Source organism: Gekko japonicus, unplaced genomic scaffold (assembly GCF_001447785.1).
Source record: "Gekko japonicus isolate JY-2015 unplaced genomic scaffold, Gekko_japonicus_V1.1 scaffold65, whole genome shotgun sequence".
Lineage (NCBI taxonomy): Eukaryota > Metazoa > Chordata > Lepidosauria > Squamata > Gekkonidae > Gekko > Gekko japonicus.
Window position 1 is genome coordinate 986,531 of NW_015165832.1, and position 8,917 is coordinate 995,447.

Sequence of the window (8,917 nt, forward strand, 5' to 3'; positions counted from 1 at the left end):
TGCTTAAACTGAAATAGATTTTTAGATTTCAGTTAGGGTTGCCAAGTCCATCTTCCATCCCCAGCGGGGGACTTTGGGGGCGTTCCTGGAGGACTTCATAGATTGTTCCTGATGAGGAGGCTATGCTTAAACACTTAGAGCACTTATTATCTGAATACCACTTTCTGAAAGTGTGTGCATCTTTGTTATCATGTATATTGTTGCTGCAGGGATAGCCCTTCAGGCTCTTTTGATCATTGTTATGACTTTTGGTACTGTACCAGCCTCACAAGTCATCTCAGGGCAACTCTCCTTAATAGGGGGTAGTAACCTTTTTACCAGAGTGTACCAGAATGGACTTGTCCAGCTTTGTAAGACTATGGCAACAGTGGAGTCAATTTGTGCAAACTTCTATTTTTGTTTTTGTGGTTAGGAGTTTTGGGTTTTTTGCAGTTAATTTTTAAGTGTACATAGAACAAAGATATATGTAATGTGTTTATTGTGAGTGCATGTACTTGCAATTCCAAAATTACAGCGATTATACAATCTGTTGTTCTCATCAGAGAAAATGCTCTTAGTTGTCTAGACATAATAAGAAAACCATTGTGTTTAGATTTCATAATGACCCATTGTTCTCAGTTAGAGCTGATGCAATTATTTGGGACAAAACCCTGTTGAATAATTTAGCCAGAAGTGACTTTTATTTTCAAGGGAGAATAATTTGAAGTCCCTGAAAGACTTTTAACAGTATATCTTAGATAATGGGGACAAAACCATACCTATGAAAGGAATTGATGCCAGAGTTACAAGAAATCTATTAGAAGTTTGTTCTAGAAGGTTCCATTGATAACCTCTTCTTACATGGATCTAAACAGTTTTGGTATCACCAGCTACAGTAAAGTGGCTGAATATGCTGAAAGTGCACTGAAATTCTTTGATAGGAATGGGTTGAGGTTTATTTTGAAAATCCTTATATATTATTACATAATAATAATAGAAATACAGTAGCTTCTCCCGAAAAATGCCATGTACAAAGGGGGGGGGGATTGTTCCATCATTAAGTTTTTGAAAGACATTTAATTCTCCCTTGTAGGGGTTACATATGTTTGTGGAAGAAGTAGGGAGTGAGAGACTGCGTCCCCCCCCCCTTTAAACATTTCAGGATAAAATGAGAGCAGGAGACTTGGGGGATAAAGGAGTTTTAAAAAACCAGTTAGGGGTTAACAGCAGACAAGTAGTCAAGTGCTGAAGTGAAAAGAGGGTTTTCTGACTAAAGGGAACTGTATAGAAGAGCTGCTTAGAACAGGCTGAAAACAGTAAATATGTAACTAAAGGATCCCAGTTGTAGGTATAGGACCTCAGTTCAAAAGTTCAATGGAAGTGAAACATTGTTTCTTATACTTTACTTTCCTCAGTGTTTTGTTCATATCATAAATAAAAGCTTTCTTGTTTGACTAACCCTATGGGTTGTGTGTCTAAGAGAAAGAAGTGTGGACACACACCATTTAATATCTCAGTCTATATGCATATATTATAGGACTAGGAGTAAGGCTCGTTGTGGCAAGATATACAATGAGCTCTAGAAGGAAGCTGAAGGTGAGTGTCCGGCTGTGGCTGGTGGGGAGGCAGAGGGAAGGGGGAAATAGAAGGAGGCAAGCAATATTTATTTCCTTCTGCTTAGCTATAAGGCAGGGCTCTCTCAAGTCATTTTGCTGCCCCAAGTGGGTAGTATGGGAGGTAACAGGTATGGTAACAGGTATGGTTCCCTCCACCCCTGACTTACGTTGATTTGGGGTTATGCAGTGGCAGCTAAGGTAGAAAAGCACCTTCTCCTATGCCATGTCTTCTGGGTTCCAAGGGTCTGGAAAGTGGTTCCATAGCCAGTTACAGGGTTGCCAACTCTGGGTTGGGAAATACCTGTAGATTTGAGGGGTAGAGCCTGGGGAGGGCAGGGTTTGGGGTGCGGAGGGACTTCAGCAGGGTATAATGCCATAGAGTCTACTGCCCAAAGCAGCCATTGTAATAGCTGGGAAATTTTCTGTATGGGAAATGATGTGGTGTGGTTGGGGAACATGTGGATTTCTGGGCGCTCTCCAGGCCCCACAGGGAGATTGGCAACTCCAGTGACTGTTTAAGGGAAGATTGGGATATGTATTTTGGCAATTCCAGTGACCGTTCAAGGAAAAATTGGGATATATATTTTACCTCAGGACACATTCAGTGACAGCAGCAACAACAAACTGTTTAGAATGTTAGAGGCAAAGGCCAATCAGGCTGCATATGCAAATGACCTCTGTGTTCTAACTGGCTACTGGGGGGAGAGGAACATTTTAGAATATTGGAGGCGAGACTCAGGCAACGCAGCCAGTGGATAGGGACAGCTTCTGAGTGACAGATCAGGGAGTCAACTGATTTGGGAGCATGTGGAATGTTCAGGAAGTCCATGACCAAAACAGAATTATGATATAGAGAGATATGAGTGAACGGTGGCAGTGAGTGATTGGAACAGTGTTTGAGCCCCATCCCCAATAGCTTGGTGTGAATGAGGACTGATTATTCAAGGGAGCTGGGCTACTCTGTCAATGGATGTCATGTCTCTGGGAGTGAGAGAGAGGACCTGAGGTGTGAGATGGTCATGACTCTCTGTAGATTTTAAGAGACAAGAAGGGTGGCGAGTGTGATGTCCTGACCTATGTATCACCCATAATCTGAACAAGAGAGGTTGTAGAGGGTGGTAGGCACTCAGACTGGACAAGGGGTATCATAAGCAGACTTACAGAAACAGCTTGGTTGATCCTTTTAAAATATGGCTAAAAGAAAACAAAGCTGAATCAGCTGCTAGGCCTAAGTGTTGTCCCAGGCACAGGGAGCTGATGAATAAATGGAGAATAAAGAGGGTCTCAGGGAGTGCTTTGATTTATCTGTTTCATATGAACCATAAAACAGAGAGCTCTCTTCTCTCAATACTTATATGCACCTTGTTAAAGAATCTTTCTTTTTAAAAAAGAGTTCTTTGTTTGGGCCTCTTCAGGTCTGATAGTGTTTGCCGTTCATTCCCCATCTTCCTCTTTCCCCCAATTTTTGACTTGCTATCTGACAAAGCTTTATTCCTTGTTCTGCACCCTTTTCTGTTAAGCTATGTCTTGTTTATAGCTCTATATACTCTGGATTATATAGATCCTTTTAATAGAGAGTTGTCGTAACACAATAGCAAGCTGCACATTTATATTTATGAACATCCCTACTTTCCTCCTGGCCAAACATATGAAGTGACAACCTGTTGGATAAAACTGCATGCTTGGATGGACTTCCTTGTACTAAAAGAGCAATAACCACTGCCAATGTTGCAAGTGTTAATGATCTATTCAAAAGAGTAGGCAGACTGCAGAAGCACCATGCATTCCAGTTTTTGCCCTGTGTAATACCCTTTTATGCCCAGGGATCTGATCCAGAAAAGTAAATAAGCATGGAGTCCTGTTTTCCCCAGCAAATTCAACCACTAGATCAGGACAAATGCTTCTTCTAGTCCTGCAGAGCTGTGATACCTTCAGAGTTGCTTTTTACAGAATAAGTTAAATTGTAGTTAAAGTTATGAACTTCAAGATGCAGCCCACAGTTCTAGAATTACAGCTGATCTCCAGCCTATAAGGGTCAGTTCCCTAGGAAATAAAAGCAGCTTTGGTGGGTGTACTCTGTGGTATCACATCTCCACTGAACTCTCTCCCCAAACCCTGCCCTCCCTAGGCACCACCCCAAATCTCCAGCTGGAGCTGGCAATCCTAACTGTAATTCTGACATTTTTAAATGCTAGGGATATGCATTCAGTCCTATCTGAGCCAAAAAAAACCCCACACACCCAAAAATACTTTATCGGTATTTTTTGGGTATTTTGTCAGCTGAATACAGATCATAGTCTATTTTTGGCTATTCTATACAGCCATTCCTCAAATTCCTGAAAATATTTTAGATTATCTAGGAATGCCAGATAGCTGCAGTTAAAGGTCTCTCAGTCCCTTTAAACACCTTCAGAGTTAACTTGCAGCTTGGAGAAGGCATTTAAGGGGACCACAGTCTCTTTAAAATACCTTCCCCTCCATTGAAAACTTTTTAAAATTTGGGAGTTCTGAGGAGAGGCACCAGCAGCTATGCTGAAAATTTGATGCCTCTACCTCAGAAAACAGCCCCCCCCCGATCAATTACCCATAAGGTATTATGGAGCTGAAAAAATTCAGGATTCCCAATATACCAAGACCTGAAAAATCCTGATTTTTTTTTGCACACCCCTTTCCATAACATGTTTTTCTGTCTTGTCTTGTGCCGCCACTATGTTGTTGGTTGAACTGTTTAGCCTCTGATGTTACTATTCTGAACCTAAATTTGAATGTGTATGTTGCTGAATATCTGCCTTCAAACCTTATGTCACGACTTTGATCATTTAAAAAGAACCCAATCAGCATTAAGATTTATCTGCTGATTCATTGAGAACACAAAATCCCCCCCAAGGCTGGTTTAATTCCTTAGCAACTGAAACATCTTTTGGTTTGTCAAGATGAAAATATACCATAAGCAGTTGTTCAGAACAATTACCTTCCATTTTTAAGGCTGTAATCCTTCTAAGCATGCTTTCTAGTAAAAGGTAAAGGTTCCCTTGCTCGAAAGCCAGTCGAATCCAACTCTAGGGTTGCAGTGCTCATCTCCGTTTCAAAGCCGAAGAGCCAGCGCTGTCCGAAGACGTTTCCGTGGTCATGTGGTCGGCATGACTAAACACCAAGGCGCACGGAATGCTGTTATCTTCCCACCGAAGTGGTACCTATTTATCTACTTGCAATTTCTTGTTTTCGAACTGCTAGGTTGGCAGGAGCTGGAGATGGGAGCTCACTCCATCATGCGGCACCCAGGTCTTGAACTGTTGAACTACTGACCTTCTACAGCCTGCAGTTCAGCATCTTAACCACTTGAGCCACCGCAGCTCCATGCTTTCTAGTACATCCCACTAAACTCAGAGGGTCTTTCTCTGTCTATTAACTCAGTTCTACTCTATCTCCATAAGCAGTTCTGCAGCTGAGAGATTTATGAAAAAGTCTGGTTTGGGTAAACTCATATGCAGCTGGATTGCTGTGTTAGCAAAGAAGTTTAACCCTCTGCTTGCCATGAATGGTCATCTTTTCCAAGATGCCACAACACAAAAATTATTTTCCAGTCTTGCATGACCAAATAGGTAGAAGTAAATACATATGTATTTGTATATGGAACAACTGATTGGTTTAGCATAGGAAAAGGAGTACGACAAGGATGTATATTGTTGCCTTGCTTATTTAATATATATGCAGAGTACATCATGCGAAATGCTGGCCTAGATGAATCACAAGCGGGAATTAAGATTGCTGGGGAAAAGATCAACAACCTCAGATATGCAGACGATACCACTCTAATGGCAGAAAGTGAAGAGGACCTTAAGAGCCTCTTGCTCAGGGTAAAAGAGGAGAGCGCAAAAGTGGGCTTGAAGCTCAACATCAAAAAAACTAAGATCATGGCATCCGGCCCCATCACTCCTTGGCAAATAGAAGGGGAAGCTGTGGAAGTAGTGACAGACTTCACGTTCCTGGGATCCCAGATCACCACAGACTGTGACTGCAGCCATGAAATTAAAAGACGCCTGCTCCTTGGGAGGAAAGCGATGGCAAACCTAAACAGCATGATAAAAAGTAGAGACATCACCCTGCCAACAAAAGTCCGCATGGTCAAAGCAATGGTATTCCCAGTAGTCATGTATGGCTGCGAGAGTTGGACTATAAGGAAGGCCGAGCGCCGAAGAATAGATTCTTTTGAACTATGGTGCTGGAGAAGACTCTTGAGAGTCCCTTGGACTGCAAGAAGAACAAATCAGTCAGTCCTAAAAGAAATCAACCCTGACTGTTCCCTGGAAGGCCAGATAATGAAACTGAAGCTCAAATACTTTGGCCACCAAATGAGAAGGGAGCACTCACTGGAGAAGACCCTGATGCTGGGAAAGATTGAAGGTCAAAGAAGACGGGGACGGCAAAGGATGAGATTTATTTTATTTATAGTTTCGACTTGCTATACCGCCCTAACCCCGAAGGGTCTCTGGGCGGTTTACATGTAATGGGTTCTAAGAACGCTTAATCCCTAACTAGGGCCACATGAGATGGGGGCAGGGGTTAGACAGTGTCATAGATGCAATGAACATGAAATTGAGCACACTTCAGAGGATGGCGGAAGACCGGAAGGCCTGGTGGGAGCTGGTCCATGGGGTCGCGAAGAGTCGGACTCGACTGTGTGACTGAACAACAAATATGTATATCGTTTCCTAACAAGTTGGTGTTTTTCTTCATCCAATTCCCCCCCATGATTAGTTCTGTCGACTATTCTTGTTGACACACAAAGATTAGTTCTGTCAGTGATTACTTCTGTAACACATGACTGGAAAATAGCTTATATTGTGACATTTGGAAAGGATGAACGTTGGTATGAAAGAGAGCATGACGCCTCGCTGCAAATACTTCAGCTGTTAGCAATGCTATCTAGACAAGAAGAGCTTGTCCAAACAGGACTAACAGGAATTGTTCAGTTGTAAAACTATTTCTAGAAGCAGGACAATAGATTTTAGTATATAGACTCACAGGGAGGAGCTTAAGCATTAAAGCTGTACAGAAAACAGTTTCACTTTAATGCAAATGTTTATTATGAGGTGTAATTCTAAAAACTGATGCTAGCTGCGTGACTAGCTCAGACCTTTCCGGAGTCCTTCTTCTCGGACCAAACTAAAAAACGGTTAGTTTTTACAGGACTGATCACCAGAGTCTGGAAGGTAGATGGGGCTTTTCTTCAAGGCTTTTCTGTCTTCCATACCAACAAGGCAAGAGTCTCCAAGAAAGTGAAGATAGGCTCAAGTGTCCTGCTGGAGTGGCAGTGCTATCAAAACTGGAGGGTCAGCTTCGCTCTGAGCCAATACAGTTTACACAAATTTGCATAGCCCTTCCTGGAGCAAGAGAAGGCATGACCTAACCAGTTTGGATGATTTCCCCCACTGAAGGAGAAGATTTCCCCCCCCCACCTCTTCTCATGTAATAGGTTATCCAGGTAGTCAGCCTGAAAAGTGCATCACTGTGCATTTCTCCAAGATTTCAGACAAGCACCCTGTCCATGTTGGTTGGGGAATGAGACCCCCCAATGACAAAGCTGAGTAGGGTTGCCAGGTCCCCTTGCCATCACAGTGGGGGGGTTGGGGGTATTCTAGGGGTGGGTGGGATGTTGTGTGCAACGTCCTTGTTTGGGTTTGGGGTTTCCCCCATCGGCCAGTTGGCCGGTGATGGATCAAAGCCCCCCAAAGTGGGGAACCCTACTGGGACCTGGGGGCTGGTAACCCTACTACTTGGCACGCACAATACAGTGTTGTGTTCAAGAGCATTTTTCTTTTTCTGAGCAATCTCAATAAAATTAGGCAGAAGGCCATCCTAATCCTGGCAGCTTCTAGCCAGGAGTGAACCCTGACATATCTTTTAAAACTATAATTTAATTATCATGCAAACCAGTAGGGAGAACTGGCATATCAATTCATTTGCACTTTTAAGGATATTCGCTTCTTAGCCCTGAAAGTGGTCAGAACTTTGTGTGGAGTGTGATGTGGTGCCACCATCCAAAGCAAAATTTCCAGAAGGTCCTGATGAGGGCATGGCAGCACCTGTTCCACTGAACTTTTCAGGAGCATGAACTTGTGACTGGAGTAGAGGCTTTCAAGTTTATTTTGATGTGGGGTGAGGTGTGTGTGTGTGGGGTGTTAAATACTGGGTTCCATGGAAGGTCTGACCCCAAGCTTAGTGATCGGCTCTCCTTTATTAGTGATTCAGGAAGAATAAAAAGCAAAAAGCCAGGGCAACTGCCCTGTTTAAATAGCATGCAACTCCACCCACATCCCCAAACAGCTACTAATGACAGGCCATTGTCAGAACCACTAATTCCTCATTGGCCACCTCCAGAGTCCTGGTGGGCTATTGTTCCAGAGCTCCAAGCTCAGCCAGTCTCTGGCAGAAACAGTCCTGGAAAGGGCAGCAGCCATATCTAATTACAAGGACAGAGAACAGGATCCACACCCCTGACTAGCTCTCTTCACACCCTGCTTCCCAACCACCCCTCTGTGCACAGCAAGTAGCATGGGCCTGACCACCTACATAGGGATGCCAGCCTCCAGGTTGGACATGAGCGGTGTTCCAGCTAAGCTAAACTAGTGTGAGCTAGCTCACATTTTTTTGGCCTCCAGTTCACACATTTTTGTCAGGAAGGATGGCTCCAGAGCAAACTAATTTTTGCAGTAGACAAATCGCTCACTCACAATTTTAATGCCAGTAGCTCACAAAGTAGAACTTTTGCTCACAAGACTCCACAGCTTAGAGGGAGTGAAATATACTGGGTTTGACACGCATTAGTGATCAGCTCATAGTTTATTGTGATTTCAGCTCAGAACTAAGGACAACTTTAGTAGGGCCAGGGCCCTGCTTATAAGCCCGTAAAACAGCACACCCATCACACACACACTCCCAACAATAGGCTATTTACAGAGGTACTCCTGGGTGATAGGTCCATCCCAGGATCCTAGCAGTCCATTGTTCTGTGTCCCCAAGCTGGGGCTGACGAGATTAGGCTCAGTACACAACACGGAGCATTGCCTAAAGCAGGGATGTCAAACATGTGGCCTGTGGGCCAGATCAGGCCCCTGGAGGGCTTCTATCAGGCCCACTGTTGTGAGAAAAATAAAATAGTTGGTTCAGAAAATTTAAGACCTATTTATACAGTTAATTTTATAAAGAAATCATGGTGTTTTTTTCTCTCCTCTATTTCTGTAACTTTCCAAACAGCTAGCAGTACATGACTCCCAACATGATTTTTGCTAGGCCTTTGTCTCAAGAGATATCTTTCCTCC